Source organism: Branchiostoma floridae, chromosome 5, assembly GCF_000003815.2.
Source record: "Branchiostoma floridae strain S238N-H82 chromosome 5, Bfl_VNyyK, whole genome shotgun sequence".
In the NCBI taxonomy this organism is placed as follows: Eukaryota; Metazoa; Chordata; class Leptocardii; order Amphioxiformes; family Branchiostomatidae; genus Branchiostoma; species Branchiostoma floridae.
Genome location: NC_049983.1, coordinates 28352828 through 28373097, shown reverse-complemented (window position 1 = coordinate 28373097; position 20270 = coordinate 28352828). Strand labels below are relative to the sequence as shown.

At 42.5% G+C, this 20270-nt stretch overlaps 3 protein-coding genes across 3 annotated transcripts in view; all 3 read left to right on the top strand.

Annotated features, from left to right (window-relative positions):
* Positions 1 to 20270, top strand: part of LOC118416894 (neuronal pentraxin receptor-like) — a 626618-nt gene that overhangs the window by 71699 nt on the left and 534649 nt on the right. The gene's annotated exons all lie outside the window — the stretch shown is intronic.
* Positions 1 to 20270, top strand: part of LOC118416887 (uromodulin-like 1) — a 388377-nt gene that overhangs the window by 103297 nt on the left and 264810 nt on the right. The window lies entirely within an intron of this gene.
* Positions 1 to 20270, top strand: part of LOC118416885 (creatine kinase, flagellar-like) — a 778750-nt gene that overhangs the window by 691386 nt on the left and 67094 nt on the right.

Genomic DNA, 20270 nt, shown 5'->3' with positions numbered 1-20270 from the left:
TCGAGGAAGTATTTGATGGAACTGAATAAACTCTTAACAAAGATGTATTATTTTTTTCCTGTAAATTACGGCAGGTTATCAGCAAAAAATAACCTTTCCGGCTCCACGAAGCACCAGTAACTACGCCAAGCTGGGGACAACATTGGATCAGGACTTGAGCAGTTTTACTTTATGTCTGCAAATGCGCACCGACATGAGTTCCACCAGCCATGCAGGTGTGGTCAGCTATGCTGTACAAGAACAACACAATGAGCTACTCATCCTCAATAAAGGAAGGGGCATAAGCGAAGTAAGTTGTCAATCACAAACCTCTGTTAACTAAGTCACCACTTATCTTTTATTTTTCAATAATAGTTTAGCAATATATGGTGTAATTTCCGCAAGATAACTGCCAATGCCTTTAAAACATATTTTCCAGTTGTTCGTACAAGGTAACGTAGCTACCCTTGGTGCCTTGCCTGTTTGGGATGGTGAGTGGCATGCAGTATGTGCCACCTGGCGCAGCACCGATGGAGCCTGGCAGGTCTACACTGACGGCGTTCTTCAGGCTTCCGGCTCGGGGCTGAAGGTAGGAGGAAAAGTGCGCAGTGGTGGGACATGGATCCTTGCACAGGATCAAGAAACAGTTGGGGGAGGGTTCGACCCGAATCAAGCGTTCAGCGGAGAACTGTCACAGGTGAACCTCTGGGACCGCGTGCTGACTCCAGCTGAGGTGGGGCCAGACTCCTGTGGTCAACATGGCAACGTGATTGACTGGGCAACCACGAACATAGAGGTGTTTGGACTGGCCACTAGTGATGAATATATCTGCGGTAAGTACCGTACTCAACTTATTACCTTCGCCAAGAAGGTTATGTTTTCAGTCGCCATGGTGTAATGGCTATGCTGTGGGTCTGTATGTCTGTCAACGGCACTACAAGGTACTTTAGAAACCGCTAAGACATCTATAATGTTGCAAATAAACTCACTCACTCACTCACTCACTCACCCACTCACTCACTCACTCACTCACCCACTAACTCACTCATTCACTCACTCACTCACTCACTCACTCACTCACTCACCCACTCACTCACTCACTCTCTAACTCACTCATATTTCTTTCCCGAGTATTAAATCATCCCTGTTTATCTGTGAAACATCATTTGAATCTTATCAAAGTTTCGTTTCTCTTTTCAACGAGCCAGTGGCTATTACAAAGGGCTAGTCCTGCTGACAGAGACAACGACAATACATCTTCTTAGTAAATTACCTCCATGTTATAACTTTTACGAAGTTTCATTGGATTATTCATCAGCGGCAATCTATCTATTCATTTATTTCTCTCTGTGTTCTTATACCAGGGTAAACTTCTATCAGTGACTAACAGTGCTTTTCATGGAGGTCCTGGATACGTATACAAATAATACATACAAACCTGTGCTCTTTGTATCCACAGATGTCGACGAATGTGCAGATGGCACAGACAACTGCCACGCCCAGGCAACCTGTACCAACACGGACGGTTCTTTTACATGTGATTGCACTGAAGGGTACAGTGGAAATGGAGTCAACTGTACTGGTAAGAACATTGAATTGGACAATATATTTAAAGAATACATGATTTTTATTGAGTAACGTATCAAAACTCAATACACCATTATAGCTTTACTCACATAGTAGCAAAGATGACATGACTGTGTTATTTGTATCCACAGATGTCGACGAATGCGTTACTACCTGCTTTTACCAAGATTTTCATTGGTCCATTTATTTTGTAATGTTACTACTACATGAGAGGTTGCTATTATACTAAATTATGTACGTAACATTATGATATATATTAGACTGCATCATTTCAATAGAGTAGTGTATCAAAACACTAAGTCCCATAGCATAGTTACAATGTAGCACAAGTGATGTGACTGTGCTGTTTAATTTGTATCCACAGATGTCGACGAATGTGCAGATGGCACACACAACTGCCACGCCCAGGCAACCTGTACCAACACGGACGGTTCCTTCATCTGTGAATGTACCGACGGTTACGGTGGAGATGGAGTCATGTGTGCTGGTAAGAGCGTCAGGGATTGTATCGTGCGTCTGTACTTGTCGCATTGCATGTATTACTTCCATTATATTCCATTTTCACGTTCAAAAGTCTCATAGGTTTATTTAGCACTGGAAACGCGTGTTGTTTGTATCCACAGATATCGACGAATGTGCGAATGGCACAGACAACTGCCATGATGACGCAACCTGTTCTAACACAGACGGGGGATTCAACTGTACCTGTTACGAAGGGTACGCCGGAGATGGGGTCACCTGCACAGGTATAAAATGCACTTTTCCTTATCGTTTGTCACCAGTCTGAAAAAACAGACATGCTTCTATTTGCATTATATATATATATATATATATATATATATATATTGCATATCATAATAGACGACACATCTAGCAAAACATAATATGATCCTAAAAATAGGCTGTGACTAATGAACCTTTCACATGGAAATAGAGAAAAAGTGTTGCTAGCATGTACAAACTGAGGGGCTAAATGCATTCCACTCTGTGTGTATAAATCCCTCAATCCTTTCTGCAGTTATCCTCTTTGAAATGTCTTGACAAAAACGCATAATTCTATTTTGCATAATTAGTATTTCATTTGTACAACATTGTCTGAGGTACCTACATACCAAAAATCATGAAAATCCGTTGTTCCCTTCGAGTTATCCTCTTCAGAAGTTTTTGAGAAAAATGCCCCTGCTATCCCAAAACTAGACGCTAGGTCGCCCAAAACTTATGTCACTTATTCCTGAGCACAAGAGCTATCTAACGCCCAAAAATCGTGACCATAGCATGTTCAGAACACCGAAATAGCAAAACCGAAAGTTGCGCTGCAGTACCAAGGTAAGCCGCTAGGGGGGCCAAAATCTAATCATTTCCAGCTTTCATCACACCAGGTATGAAACCAATTCACCCAGTCGTTCTTGAGTCATCTTGTTTACACACAGACACACAGACAGACAGACAAACGCTGGGTAAAATATAACCTCCATGACATTTCATAAAGGTAAATATAACCTCCATGACATTTAATGGAGGTAATTATGTACAATGTTACATTTTCCCCTAGAACGTCTGGACCCCTCAAACCAGATCCAAAATTTGCGGCGACATTGTGAGCCTTCCGGCGTTGTTTGTTTTGTCAAAACAAGGCTATTGGCCAAATTCTGCCTTGTTTATCTAGATATAGCTCGAAACATGTAATGTACAGTTTCCTCGTAAAGTTGAACTTTTCAGAATTAAGTGAAGTTGGCAATGAACAACACCGCTTGACCAAAACCAAGCGCTTTGATAAAAGGCTCGTTCTCATTTAAATGTCGAAATGCTGTCGCCTGACTTTACGCCTTGATATTGAGCAAATTATAGACAACATCACTGGTTCCTTCATTTTTCCACAACCCCTGTAATGTTTTACAAAAGATGCACCACAACATTCGTATTGGTTGATGGCTTAAAAGATTATTATAGCCACGGGTGGGATTTCACACCCTAAAAAATGGCTGTCGCCTGAGAAGAAACGAAGAATTCAAATAGTAGCCAAAAATTTAACAATTCAGTTCCCAGAATGATTGTTCGGCAGGTGAAACCAGCTACCCAGGCCCTCTGTCCGATCACGTCAGATCGCTCCTGTCACTGATCTTGGAGTCTGTGTGAGGAGGTTTATGCCTGTCGCCAGATTCTGTAACAAACGTTACCACCACTAGTACGATGGTTGCTATGGTTATATTATGCACGTATAAGACTAGAAATGGCCGTTGTTGTGACGCTGTACAGTTTTTCTGGCTTTCTAAAGAAACAAGAAAGGGTTGTTGACTGTCATTTGTATCCCATCTTGCACAACAAAATGTTGTACAGAAATGACTGTAACAAACGTTACCATTGTTCGATGCTGTCTAAGCTTTCTATTTGACCTGGTGTACAAAAGCTGCCCACTTTTTAAATGTCCCTAGGGACATTCATTTATACCTAAATGATGTAGTCAATAAGGTAAGTCCTTTCTAAGAAAACAGGGTAAAGTCTACTGTTGTAACAAACGTTACCAGTAACGTTTGTTACAGGCCCTGTAATGCATTACCAATGGGACCGAAAATAATAAGTTGCCGTTTTTTGGCTATGGTTAAAAGAGGAATTTTCCCAAACAACCAAGTGGTTTTCAGTGAAAATAAAGCCGATTTATTTTCCGACCAAAAAAATGCCATTTTCGACATTTCAATGAGAACGAGTGAAAAGCTGAATCAAAATTTCAAAGCTTCTTGTTACAAATTCAGCTGAGGCGGCCATTTTGTATTCGCGGAGTGCCCCAAGCGTGTTTATCCTTTCAAACTACGAAAGAGAAACAAACATTTATGCATTTTGAAGCTTGTTGCAAGGGTCAAACTGGAAAATGTCAAATCCACGCACTGTGCATCGTTTTATGGGATCTAGTATCGACGTTTTTTTGTTGTGTCCACGGTATTTGATAGATACACACAAAGATAGCGCGGGGACTGTTGCTTTGGATTAGGTCATGAGTCGAAAGAGCTACACCCTTCTAACTTTCCAACGCTGGATATCACAATCAGCTTGAATTAATTTGTTTTTGGCTCCCTGTGACATGCCTTATACATATTTATTGGCGTAAACTTTAATTTTTTGTTTCCGCAAACAGCCCGGCCGGGCCCCGTTGCTGTTGACATCGCCCTGGGGAAGCCAGCGTTTCAAACCAGCACCACTACGCATGGGTCTGCCCATTGGCCTGCCAGTCTGGCCGTAGACGGGAGCGGCGCTGCCCCCTGCACACACACTAATACGGAGGATAGCCCCGCCTGGTGGGTGGATCTTGGCCAATCATATGCGGTTGACAGGTAAGTAGGGATGCATGTACAGTATGTTCACATATCAGTCATTACAGTAAATTATTTTGAACGAATTGAGTCACACTTGTACGTGTGCACACAAGCAGAAATCTGTATTACCTACGACCACATAAGCACCACCTGGTAAATGTGGCCTTTTTTCTGAGGTTCCCAAATTATATTTTCCAATTGAACCAATCATTACATAAACGCCCCAACATCCCCAATCTCCTATCACACCTGTAGAAAACTCTACACTAGACTATCCGATAACAGCTGTAGAATTAAACACGGCAATCTCAAACCTAAAGAACAATAAATCTAGTAGCAGCGACATGGTAACGAATGAAATGTTGAAATGCGGTAAACAAATCCTACAGAACCCATTACTACACCTGTTCAACTCCTGCTTACAGAGCGATTATTTCCATGACGATTGGTTCCTCAGCCCATGTATAAAAGCTTCTTGCTCAGCCATATCGTACCTCACTCCCTGATAACTACCAGGGAATATCAATCATCAGTTGCTTAGCGTGTCAATTATGCAGAACAGTACAGCCTTTTTAACAGGACTGTTTTAGGTAAAAATTATAGAACATCTGATAATTGGTTTGTGTTAACTACTTTAGTCAGCAACTACCTAAGCAAAAACGCCAACATTTATGCATGTTTTGTGGATGTTAGCAACAATTTTGACTCCGTTTGGCAAGCAGGTCTATTTTTCAAACCAAACAATCTTGGAATACAAGGAAAATGTTTAAAGACCATAAAAAACATGTACTCAAAAATTAAGTATTTTTTGCATTAAAACCAACAGTGGCCTTAGTTTAGTTAGTTAGTCCCATAGCCTTTTAATAAGCCGTAAGCTGATTAATCAGCTGTAAGCTGATTAATCAGCCGTAGGGGCAGCACGACAACTGTCATGCTGACTCAACAGGCTTTTAGTCCCCTGGCGGCGCCTATCTCCTCTCCGGGACATGGTGAATGATGTAAATCACCGTATGGCCGACACGGGGGTTCGCCAGGCCTCCCTCCGGGTGATTTGTAGTGAATCACCAACTCCAGACAGAATGGTTTGCTCCATCCACACCGCACCATCGCACGTGTGGGGGATCTTTAACGTGTGTGGGGTGTGACTCTCCCCAGACACGGGACCTCCATTTAACGTCCTATCCGAGGGATGTTCCTAGCCGAAGCTAGGTACTCATTTTCACCTGAGTAAAGTGGGGAAAGTCGTGTTAATTGCCTTTCCCAAGGGCACAAGATCGGTGGCACGACAGCCGGATTCGAACCCGCAACCTCTCGGTGCAGATCCGGACATGCTGCCACTGCGCCACGCGGTCCCACAGCGGCCTTACAGGACCTTTTTGTAATTAACTGCGGGGTCCGACAAGGCTGTAATTTAAGTCCTTCTTTGTTTAATTTACTTATTAGAGATATAACATTTGAGTTTGATGATCTTTGTTCCAACTCTCCTAGTTTACACAATAGGAAAGTACTGTGTCTTTTGTATGCAGATGATTTGGTATTGTTTTCCGAGTCTCAACAAGGCTTGCAATCATGTCTAGTTCGATGAGAAAGATATTGTAAACATTGGAACTTGAAGGTGAATTTAAAAAATACCAAGATTATTGTCTTTACCAAGGGAGGTCGATCACCAAATAACTGTTTCTTTTTGTTTAATGGTAATGTAATTGAAATTGTTATGTCATATTGTTATCTAGGTAAAGTGGTAAGTGCAGCTGGCACTTTCAAGGCCAACAACGAACATCTGAGTAACAAGGGTCTAAAATCTTTGTCTGTAACCATCAGACAGTCACTTGACAAAGCCGATTCCTCACTAAGTGTTAAAAACAAGCTTTTCGAGTATTAAACCCATCTTACTTTATGGGTCCGAAATATGGGGATCTTTCAAAAGTCCCAAAAATTGTCCTATTGAATCTGTACATCTAAAATTTTACAAACATTCACTCAATATCCTAAGAACAGCTAATAATCTCGCAGCACAGGCAGAACTAGGGAGGTACCCCAATCATCTGGAGGCCTCCCTAAATACAATCAAGTATTTCATTCGACTTTGCAAGAACGTGCCAGCTGACAGCCTTCAAACAGATGTTCTCTTGTGCCAAATGGATTTAAAAGCATCAGGTGCTAAATGTTGGGCTTCTGATGAAATGTGGCTATGCTTTCGTCTGGCAAAATGCCAAGTCAACAGTCTCAAGTACATCTAAATTATTTCATCACTCTATCAACGTTAAAAGGACATTTATTTCCGGACCTTTCTATCTGAAATCCACAACTAAAACAGAGTTGCGACTGCGAAAAATAAACTACAAACATACAGGTTATCAAAACAATCTTTTAACAAAGATATCTTAAGATTGTTAATGTACGCGACATATCTACAATCACAAAACTAAGAATCAGTTGTCACACATTACGAATCGAGTCAGGGAGACATAACCACACTCCTCTAGATCAAAGAATCTGCCAAGTTTGTAGTTTAGCTAGCTACATTTATGCAATTACCGAGAAGCGAGAGGAAGTCGAATGTCCTAGAATAGATAAGACGCATATCTGCATATATATATGTGTATGATTGTTTCCATTGTTACTTATATCATGTGTTTCTTGCCATGTGACCTGTACTTAGCTCAGTGGGGCAAAAATGTGCAATAAAGGTCTTCATTCATTAAGAATCCTGTCTGTAGAAGCCATCAGGCAGGCCATTTTCTCAACGCTCATTGATTGTTCACTATAGACAGGTTTGAATAAATATGTGTGTGTGGGTACTTATTAGGTGGTTATTAGCGTTAGCATTACTAAGCACAGTATGTGTCTATGCATTTTGCTCTACTTCAGGTGGATGAGTCAATTAATACTTGACGAAGGAAAAGTTCTAGATGCATGTCGCAATGTCGTCAGCATTGATAGTGACTGTAGATCTCTCAAAGTTTACAGAAATATGTGGCGTGTCATATGAATTTTCTTCCGAACATCTTGGTGTGTTTTCACCCAAAGGCAGTTATTCAGGCAGTTCAAAAACCATGTTCAATTACTTGCGTAACTGCTTTTCAGTTGTATATTGTTACCTGGATGTCTTAAACCTACATCAAGATAGTTCAGTTCACGCTCGTATGAGGTGTCATTAACAATGTCCGACCATGCATCTCTGTTCAAGATACAATGAGTATAAAACCCAAGATGCTGTCTCCAATATCTCAGGGTGGTCATCTTCAACCGTCTGGACTGTTGCTCCGAACGACTCAACCCCTTCAACATCCACATCGGGGATTCCGACCAGGTCAGCACGAACCCCAAGTGTGGAGGTGACCATCAAATCGTCCTGACCGAGCCGTCCATTTCCGTCTCCTGTCCGGGGATGCGGGGACGCTATGTGGCCGTCCGTCTTCCCGGATCATCCAGAATACTGACCCTGTGCGAAGTCCAAGTATATACTGGTAGGCATTTACTGCATTTAGTTTACTCAGTTACGGCGCAATGCATAGAGCCTCCATATCAGCGAAGCATGATGAGTCAGCCTGTTGGTGGAGATTAGGAAACAGTGCATTATGGGAAGGCAGGTGGGTGGAGGTTAGGAAAAATGACGCAAATGTGTTCCTTTCTTTGTTGCATCGGGTACTTCCAGTTGAGTCTGGTTTGTAATTCTTGGAAACTGGATCGTTGTTTCATTTGTAGAATGACCCTGGCAGTTCGATTTTGAAGGACTTGCAGTTTTCCCTGCTAGGTGATATTACAGTTTTCCCAAACAATGTCACAATACTCAAGCTGTGGCATATCATAGATCCATATAATATACATGCAATATTGACAGTGAGACATGATCTGAGGCGCCTTAACAAACCTATTCTCTGAGAAAACTTGGAACATACCATGTCAATGCGTTCGTTCTATGGGATAGTGCAGTCAAGAAGAACACCTAGTTATCTAAATTGGTACACTTGTTCAACAGCCTCCTAAGCACTATGAGTTCTCAGAGGTGGTGCAGCTCTTAGCTTCCCACTTATGTCGAATAGTATTAGTCTTAGCAACATTCAGTGTTAGACGATTTTAATGTAGCCATGTGGTAAGGTTTGCTAGCTCGCTAGTGTTCTCTATGAATCTAGCGTCATTGCTGGAACAGAAAATAGCAGTATCGTTTGCATAAAGGCATACAAATTCTAATGAAGAATGTACGGCAACTCTTCACAAGGAATCCATCTTGCTATATATTCAGCATTGTTGGCAGATCTACATTATTTCCAATGGATTTATTTTCACAACACAAAAACTCAAAGGTTTATCTATCGCCGGTAAGGGTAACGTCATATTTCCACAAAGGGGCCCGGCCGGTCAGTATTGGGGAACGAAAAGTATGATATAAAAGACAACAAAGACACAAGACAGACCAAAAATAATTCAACAACATGCCTTATACATATTTATTGGCGTAAACTTTAATTTTTTGTTTCCGCAAACAGCCCGGCCGGGCCCCGTTGCCGTTGACATCGCCCTGGGGAAGCCAGCGTTTCAAACCAGCACCACTACGCATGGGTCTGCCCATTGGCCTGCCAGTCTGGCCGTAGACGGGAGCGGCGCTGCCCCCTGCACACACACTAATCCGGAGGATAGCCCCGCCTGGTGGGTGGATCTTGGCCAATCATATGCGGTTGACAGGTAAGTAGGGATGCATGTACAGTATGTTCACATATCAGTCATTACAGTAAATTATTTTGAACGAATTGAGTCACACTTGTACGTGTGCACACAAGCAGAAATCTGTATTACCTACGACCACATAAGCACCACCTGGTAAATGTGGCCTTTTTTCTGAGGTTCCCAAATTATATTTTCCAATTGAACCAATCATTACATAAACGCCCCAACATCCCCAATCTCCTATCACACCTGTAGAAAACTCTACACTAGACTATCCGATAACAGCTGTAGAATTAAACACGGCAATCTCAAACCTAAAGAACAATAAATCTAGTAGCAGCGACATGGTAACGAATGAAATGTTGAAATGCGGTAAACAAATCCTACAGAACCCATTACTACACCTGTTCAACTCCTGCTTACAGAGCGATTATTTCCATGACGATTGGTTCCTCAGCCCATGTATAAAAGCTTCTTGCTCAGCCATATCGTACCTCACTCCCTGATAACTACCAGGGAATATCAATCATCAGTTGCTTAGCGTGTCAATTATGCAGAACAGTACAGCCTTTTTAACAGGACTGTTTTAGGTAAAAATTATAGAACATCTGATAATTGGTTTGTGTTAACTACTTTAGTCAGCAACTACCTAAGCAAAAACGCCAACATTTATGCATGTTTTGTGGATGTTAGCAACAATTTTGACTCCGTTTGGCAAGCAGGTCTATTTTTCAAACCAAACAATCTTGGAATACAAGGAAAATGTTTAAAGACCATAAAAAACATGTACTCAAAAATTAAGTATTTTTTGCATTAAAACCAACAGTGGCCTTAGTTTAGTTAGTTAGTCCCATAGCCTTTTAATAAGCCGTAAGCTGATTAATCAGCTGTAAGCTGATTAATCAGCCGTAGGGGCAGCACGACAACTGTCATGCTGACTCAACAGGCTTTTAGTCCCCTGGCGGCGCCTATCTCCTCTCCGGGACATGGTGAATGATGTAAATCACCGTATGGCCGACACGGGGGTTCGCCAGGCCTCCCTCCGGGTGATTTGTAGTGAATCACCAACTCCAGACAGAATGGTTTGCTCCATCCACACCGCACCATCGCACGTGTGGGGGATCTTTAACGTGTGTGGGGTGTGACTCTCCCCAGACACTGGACCTCCATTTAACGTCCTATCCGAGGGATGTTCCTAGCCGAAGCTAGGTACTCATTTTCACCTGAGTAAAGTGGGGAAAGTCGTGTTAAGTGCCTTTCCCAAGGGCACAAGATCGGTGGCACGACAGCCGGATTCGAACCCGCAACCTCTCGGTGCAGATCCGGACATGCTGCCACTGCGCCACGCGGTCCCACAGCGGCCTTACAGGACCTTTTTGTAATTAACTGCGGGGTCCGACAAGGCTGTAATTTAAGTCCTTCTTTGTTTAATTTACTTATTAGAGATATAACATTTGAGTTTGATGATCTTTGTTCCAACTCTCCTAGTTTACACAATAGGAAAGTACTGTGTCTTTTGTATGCAGATGATTTGGTATTGTTTTCCGAGTCTCAACAAGGCTTGCAATCATGTCTAGTTCGATGAGAAAGATATTGTAAACATTGGAACTTGAAGGTGAATTTAAAAAATACCAAGATTATTGTCTTTACCAAGGGAGGTCGATCACCAAATAACTGTTTCTTTTTGTTTAATGGTAATGTAATTGAAATTGTTATGTCATATTGTTATCTAGGTAAAGTGGTAAGTGCAGCTGGCACTTTCAAGGCCAACAACGAACATCTGAGTAACAAGGGTCTAAAATCTTTGTCTGTAACCATCAGACAGTCACTTGACAAAGCCGATTCCTCACTAAGTGTTAAAAACAAGCTTTTCGAGTATTAAACCCATCTTACTTTATGGGTCCGAAATATGGGGATCTTTCAAAAGTCCCAAAAATTGTCCTATTGAATCTGTACATCTAAATTTTTACAAACATTCACTCAATATCCTAAGAACAGCTAATAATCTCGCAGCACAGGCAGAACTAGGGAGGTACCCCAATCATCTGGAGGCCTCCCTAAATACAATCAAGTATTTCATTCGACTTTGCAAGAACGTGCCAGCTGACAGCCTTCAAACAGATGTTCTCTTGTGCCAAATGGATTTAAAAGCATCAGGTGCTAAATGTTGGGCTTCTGATGAAATGTGGCTATGCTTTCGTCTGGCAAAATGCCAAGTCAACAGTCTCAAGTACATCTAAATTATTTCATCACTCTATCAACGTTAAAAGGACATTTATTTCCGGACCTTTCTATCTGAAATCCACAACTAAAACAGAGTTGCGACTGCGAAAAATAAACTACAAACATACAGGTTATCAAAACAATCTTTTAACAAAGATATCTTAAGATTGTTAATGTACGCGACATATCTACAATCACAAAACTAAGAATCAGTTGTCACACATTACGAATCGAGTCAGGGAGACATAACCACACTCCTCTAGATCAAAGAATCTGCCAAGTTTGTAGTTTAGCTAGCTACATTTATGCAATTACCGAGAAGCGAGAGGAAGTCGAATGTCCTAGAATAGATAAGACGCATATCTGCATATATATATGTGTATGATTGTTTCCATTGTTACTTATATCATGTGTTTCTTGCCATGTGACCTGTACTTAGCTCAGTGGGGCAAAAATGTGCAATAAAGGTCTTCATTCATTAAGAATCCTGTCTGTAGAAGCCATCAGGCAGGCCATTTTCTCAACGCTCATTGATTGTTCACTATAGACAGGTTTGAATAAATATGTGTGTGTGGGTACTTATTAGGTGGTTATTAGCGTTAGCATTACTAAGCACAGTATGTGTCTATGCATTTTGCTCTACTTCAGGTGGATGAGTCAATTAATACTTGACGAAGGAAAAGTTCTAGATGCATGTCGCAATGTCGTCAGCATTGATAGTGACTGTAGATCTCTCAAAGTTTACAGAAATATGTGGCGTGTCATATGAATTTTCTTCCGAACATCTTGGTGTGTTTTCACCCAAAGGCAGTTATTCAGGCAGTTCAAAAACCATGTTCAATTACTTGCGTAACTGCTTTTCAGTTGTATATTGTTACCTGGATGTCTTAAACCTACATCAAGATAGTTCAGTTCACGCTCGTATGAGGTGTCATTAACAATGTCCGACCATGCATCTCTGTTCAAGATACAATGAGTATAAAACCCAAGATGCTGTCTCCAATATCTCAGGGTGGTCATCTTCAACCGTCTGGACTGTTGCTCCGAACGACTCAACCCCTTCAACATCCACATCGGGGATTCCGACCAGGTCAGCACGAACCCCAAGTGTGGAGGTGACCATCAAATCGTCCTGACCGAGCCGTCCATTTCCGTCTCCTGTCCGGGGATGCGGGGACGCTATGTGGCCGTCCGTCTTCCCGGATCATCCAGAATACTGACCCTGTGCGAAGTCCAAGTATATACTGGTAGGCATTTACTGCATTTAGTTTACTCAGTTACGGCGCAATGCATAGAGCCTCCATATCAGCGAAGCATGATGAGTCAGCCTGTTGGTGGAGATTAGGAAACAGTGCATGATGGGAAGGCAGGTGGATGGAGGTTAGGAAACATTGCATTATGGGAAGGCAGGTGGGTGGAGGTTAGGAAAAATGACGCAAATGTGTTCCTTTCTTTGTTGCATCGGGTACTTCCAGTTGAGTCTGGTTTGTAATTCTTGGAAACTGGATCGTTGTTTCATTTGTAGAATGACCCTGGCAGTTCGATTTTGAAGGACTTGCAGTTTTCCCTGCTAGGTGATATTACAGTTTTCCCAAACAATGTCACAATACTCAAGCTGTGGCATATCATAGATCCATATAATATACATGCAATATTGACAGTGAGACATGATCTGAGGCGCCTTAACAAACCTATTCTCTGAGAAAACTTGGAACATACCATGTCAATGCGTTCGTTCTATGGGATAGTGCAGTCAAGAAGAACACCTAGTTATCTAAATTGGTACACTTGTTCAACAGCCTCCTGAGCACTATGAGTTCTCAGAGGTGGTGCAGCTCTTAGCTTCCCACTTATGTCGAATAGTATTAGTCTTAGCAACATTCAGTGTTAGACGATTTTAATGTAGCCATGTGGTAAGGTTTGCTAGCTCGCTAGTGTTCTCTATGAATCTAGCGTCATTGCTGGAACAGAAAATAGCAGTATCGTTTGCATAAAGGCATACAAATTCTAATGAAGAATGTACGGCAACTCTTCACAAGGAATCCATCTTGCTATATATTCAGCATTGTTGGCAGATCTACATTATTTCCAATGGATTTATTTTCACAACACAAAAACTCAAAGGTTTATCTATCGCCGGTAAGGGTAACGTCATATTTCCACAAAGGGGCCCGGCCGGTCAGTATTGGGGAACGAAAAGTATGATATAAAAGACAACAAAGACACAAGACAGACCAAAAATAATTCAACAACATGCCTTATACATATTTATTGGCGTAAACTTTAATTTTTTGTTTCCGCAAACAGCCCGGCCGGGCCCCGGTTTGGAAATGTGACGTTAGCCTAACTTGTGCTGTTTCTATCCACAGATGTCCACGAATGTGCAGCAGGAGACGGGATCTCTTGTATTGGTAAGAACATTTGGTTTTATAGCACTTTTTAAATAAACTATTAGAGCTCATTATGGGTTACATTTTGCAACACCAGATCTCATGGGTTTGGTTACATTGTAGCACCGGAAAGTTGGAGGACTTTATATGGCATTATTTACATGAGAACATTTTGTTTTGAAAAAAGGTACCTTAGAAACGTTGAGATGTCTCAGATAATGCAATTATAGCTCGAAAAACATTTGTGTACACGGCAGGGTCTATATGGGCGCGCGGCCTTCTTGTACGGGGATTGAAATTAGGAGAATTCAATGTTGAATGTGGATTGGGTTTATCAAAGGTACCTTTTCCAAGACTTGATTTTTACATGGAATGGTGCAATTGGACGGCAGGTGGTAGGGCATACTGCATAATGTGAAGGCAGGTGGGTGGAGGTTAGGAATCAATGCATGATGGGAAGGCAGGGGGTAGAGGTTAGGAAACACTGCATGATGGGAAGGCAGGGGGTAGAGGTTAGGAATCAATGCATGATGGGAACGCAGGTGGGAGGAGGTTAGGAATCAATGCATGATGGGAAGGCAGGTGGGTGGAGGCTAGGAAACACTGCATGATGGGAAGGCAGGGGGTAGAGGTTAGGAATCAATGCATGATGGGAAGGCAGGTGGGTGGAGGTTAGGAATCAATGCATGATGGGAAGGCAGGTGGTTGGAGGTTAGGAATCAATGCATGATGGGAAGGCAGGTGGGTGGAGGTTAGGAATCAATGCATGATGGGACGACAGGTGGTAGGAAACCCTGCATGATGGGACGGCATGTGGGTGGAGGTTAGGAAGGCAGGTTGGTGGAGGTTAGAAATCAATGCATGATGGGACGGCAGGTGGGGGAGGTTAGGAAACACTGCATGATGGGACGGCATGTGGGTGGAGGTTAGGAAACACTGCATGATGGGACGGTATGTGGGTGGAGGTTAGGAAACCCTGCATGATGGGACGGCATGTGGGTGGAGGCTAGGAAACACTGCATGATGGGACGGAAGGTGGTAGGAAACCCTGCATGATGGGACGGCATGTGGGTAAAGGTTAGGAAACACTGCATGATGGGAAGGCAGGTTGGTGGAGGTTAGAAATCAATGCATGATGGGACGGCAGGTGAGTGGAGGTTAGGAAACCCTGCATGATGGGACGACATGTGGGTGGAGGTTAGGAAACAATGCATGATGGGACGGCAGGTGGTAGGAAACCCTGCATGATGGGAAGGCAGGTGGGTGGAGGTTAGGAAACACTGCATGATGGGTAGGCAGGTGGGTTGAGGTTAGGAAACATTGCATGATGGGTAGGCAGATGGGTGCAGGTTAGGAAGCACTGCATGATGGGAAGGCAGGTGAGTGTAGGTACAGTCAAACCGCAGATGATTGTAGAACGCCTTATGCTCTTAGATACGACGTGCGCTGCGTCAGGATTTGACGCTGTTGCATAGGTGGCAACTGTCTGTTGTTCAATAAAACTGACCTCAGACCTGCATAATGTTTATGCGTTTTCACACCTGCCAGTTTTGCCCACTACAACCCTGTAGGTATCTCGTGCATTGCAAAGTGACAGCGAACGCTGTGGCTTTGAAAACACGTCATTTTGTGTTAATTTATCTGTGTTGATCTTTTGATACAGTTCACTTTGATCACATTAATTAACCTCACAGAGTGATAGGCCTTTTCCTGACGACTTGAAATTGATACCAAAGTCCCCGGGTTAATTTCATGAGCAAAGGGAACTTATATAACAACATGTCAAATATTCCGGCGTCTTTTTTCCAATGAGAAACTGCACACACTGACATTTCTCTATACTTGACAAAACCCAGACAAAGTACTTGCACAGGAATCGAACTTGTTCCTGCTTCTGGATGATACCCGTCCTATTCTAAACGGTTTCATAAAAGAGACGGCAAGACCTGATCCCTTACTTTTATGAACTCCTGCAACCTGACATTCAGAGGAAAGTATTTGATGGAACTGAATAAACTCTTAACAAAGATGCATCGTTTTTATTTCAACTACGGCAGGTTATCTGCAAAAGATAACCTTTCCGGCTCCACGAAGCGCCAGTAACTACGCCAAGCTGGGGACAACATTGGCTCAGGACTTGGGAAGTTTTACTTTATGTCTGCAAATGCGCACCGACAAGAGCTCCACGACTAAAGCAGGTCTGGTCAGCTATGCTGTACAAGGACAAGCCAATGAGCTACTCGTCTTTTCTCGTCTGTTTGGAGGGAGCGAATTCCATGTAAGTAGTCAATCACAAACCCCTGCTATCTAACTCCCCACTCATATTTTATTTGTCAACACTAATCTAGCATTATATGCTGTATTTTCAAAGATAACAGTTAATTCCCATGAAACATATTTTCCAGTATTGGGTTGGAGGTAAGCGGACTGCCTTTGGTGCCTTGCCTGTTTGGGATGGTAAGTGGCATGCAGTATGTGTCACCTGGCGCAGCACCGGTGGAGCCTGGCAGGTCTACACTGACGGCGTTCTTCAGGCTTCCGGCTCGGGGCTGAACGCAGGAGGAAAAGTTCGGAGCGGTGGAACATGGATCCTTGCACAGGATCAAGACACAGTTGGGGGAGGGTTCCAGCCGCACCAAGCCTTCAGCGGAGAACTGTCACAGGTGAACCTCTGGGACCGCGTGCTGACTCCAGCTGAGATCGGGACAGGCCCCTGTGGTCAACATGGCAACGTGATTGACTGGGAAACCACTGCCATCAATGTTTTTGGACAGGCCACTAGTGCTAAATATCGCTGCAGTAAGTGCTGTAATCAACTTATTACCTTTGCCAAGAAGGTTTATGTTTTCAGTTGCCATGGTGTAGTGGCTATGCTGTGGGTCTGTATGTTCGTATGTCAACAGCACTACAAGGCACTTTAAGGAACGCTAAGACAAGTTTGGAGCGGGTTAACCTTCTTCAATTGCAAGGTACTTAAGGTTTGGAGCGGGGTGACGCTTATTCAAGGGAACACTGTATGATGGGAAGGCAGGTGGGTGGAGGTTAGGAAACACTGCATGATGGGAAGGCAGGTGGGTGGAGGTTAGGAAACATTGCATGATGCACATTCGGCGTTTTATGATAGTAATGGAGACGATAAGTTAATGCCCTGACCATGAATGGAATGCTGCTATTGGGAAAACGGCCTGATCTAGTGAAGATAGTGTCGAGGTTGTTGCATGTTATGGCAAGGCGGCCGCTGATCTCTCTACGGGAGCCAGTCACGGAAAACAGCAGAGTTTAATGACCTTTAATAGACGCTCCCGCATAAGTAATAAAAAAAAGAAATTGAATTCATTTTAGGCTGGCATTTTGTGTAGAAAAAACTGCTGTTCGTCAACAAAATCAATATCGTTCTTCTCGTCTTATAAATGTTTTGTATATTCCCTTTCAGCCTAGACACCTGCCAGCAGGGACGAGCTGTGAAGGCCTGCTGGCTGGCGAACCTGTTGAATGAAAGTCTACTCGGCGTGATTAGCTTAATATTTCCTGGTAGCTGTCTAGCCTGTACTTCTTGTACAGAGTTTTTGAATAGGATGCTATTGCAACTCGTTCTCTGTAGCCTATGTAAAATCTATATTGAGTAGATATATTTCAACCCTCACACGACGAAGAAGAAGAACCCTCACTTATAAAGAATGGCATCCTTTTTAGATAGGAAAGCTGACAACAGTTGGAAACCTAGGGCAATTTGTATGGAGAAACTAGTCAAGAAAACATAGCAGCATTAAGAATAGATTGAAAACCAATTCCAACAGTATATAGCACACAAGGGAATGTCGTACATTGGTCAAGTTTCAGATCATGCGAAGGACCAAACATACAAAAGACCATTTGTAACTCAATATGTCAGTAATATCTTAACATTAGATGCCAACATGATAATATCGATGCAGTTTGTTAGGTGGAAAACTGTTGTCAGCTGAACAAAAACCCCCAAAATGCCGGTGAAAGGAGCTTTACGGTACCATTGCTGCATCCACAGTGTGACAGTCATCAGAGACAAAACCTCCGGGTTCTGTGGAGAATGTTTTGCGAGGATTATGCAGTAATTGTGTTTGACATGGTGGCCACCATATCTGCATCTTACAACCTTCAGAGTCAAAGGCATTTACTGATATGAGAAAGGAAAAGATGAGATGAGGCAGTGAGGCTGGCTGTGAAACATTGTGGGATAGTGGTGTATTACGAAATAATAGTGCAAATTACTAGCAAGCCTATATAGTAATAATTGTGTTGACATTTAGCTTTGTCATCTTCTGAATTAACAAATTCTACTCTGTTCGAAGGCTCTAAATGTAGGTTTCTAGTGTATAATCTTATTTCTGTACTAGATATAACTTTTCATCTTCCAGTAGATTTTTATTAGACGTTGCTGATACTGAGGTTATATAAGGTCAGCATTGTTAGTTTATAAGACACCAGGATGTTAGAAATATGAGGACTGGTGTATTATTTAGCATTTTATTAGCTTTTCTGTAGAGTGAGAATCAGTTTTCTTATTTGTAACCAACAATTTAGTATTTCTGAGACAAAAACAATCTAAACTCTTTTATAGAGGTGCTGTGGAATTTTGTGTTATTGTGTTATTATGTAGAGGTGCTGCGGAATTTTGTGTCGGTAATAATTGTGAGATAAACACAGATGTCCCCATGGGAAGACAGAGAAGAGATACTATCATGTACTAAATCCAGAGAAGTGATGTCTTGTTTAACTCACAACTAGAACTGATCGCTTTAATAGTTACGTTTATCCTTTATTTGCGTTTGCTTTGAAACTTTTTAATATAACTTTATAACATGTGCAGTTTTGGTACCACACACCTGTGTCTGTTGTCTTTGTGTCAGATTACATAACTGCTATAGAGACAAACTCCTTAGGAGAATAACTGAAAGTAACGTTATACACTGTCAGGTCAAACGCTGCCTTTTTTCCGTCAAGTAGGAAACTCTAACTTTTATTGAGTTGCATTCCACATGATGTAAAATTATAAGCCTCAACACTATATATATCTTAATACAGAGGGGGGGTGGGCAAAAGCCACTAAGACACTCCTTTATGATTAGTTTAGAAGCTGCAAACCTGGCAAAATCCATGCCAACTGAAACTATGCCATTTGAAGACTTTATTTTGGGGTCGTTTGGCATAACTGCAGGATGTTTGGCCCATGAACCAGAGGTCCTGGGTTCTAATCCGCTGATGTGCGACCGATCTTGTGTCCTTGCGAAAGGCTCTTCACATGACTTTCCTCACTTCGCTCGGGATAAATGAGTACCCAGCCAGATTTGGTTAAGCACTTCCCTCAGCTCAGATAAGACGTTAAATGGAGGCCCCGTGTTTGAGGAGAGCCACACGTTTAGCATATTAAAGAACCCACCATATCTATCCAAAAGACTAGGGGTCCTTCCTGGTGTGGTTCAAACCTACAGTCTTATGGCCGCACCTGGGGCAACTACTGTCGTCTTAAGGTTACCTGAGTTAGCGTTAAATGGCAGCTCGCTCCAGACCCTTACTATTTAGCCCCTCCCGTAGTGAGGTCGCAGCCCCTAGCTGCGAAGAGACAGTAGTCGGCCCACCCAATAATTGTAATATTTCTTTTGCGACTGCCAACATCGGAGACGTCAGACTTACCCATACTGCTTTGCGACCCAACCAGCCCCAGAGACAGAAAAACAGCACAGAGGATGTGGTCACCATGGCAACAGACAAGCCAGATGTAACACTAAACTCCCTTATATGGAGAAGCGAGTAATCTAATTCCACAGCGGCCCCGACACACATCATTGTTAGTGAAGCTTATTCAGTAGGTGGAATCTTGTAGCCTCCTGTGCAGACTTCTGTAGCAGTTACTGTAGCATTTATTTTTTGGGAAACGGTCGTTTGGGATTTTCAAGAAGGACTAACTAAAGCAAGGTTTGCTATGCTGGAAAAGGGAGTTTCTGTGTGTGGCAAAACTTCTTTTCCTGGCAAAGAGTCGACCTTAGCCCGCGTTGGAAATCGAGAATCAGCGCTCCCAAAAGATGTAATAAAAGATGATAAACACCACACCGCTCTAGAAGTCTGCAAAGGAGGCGAG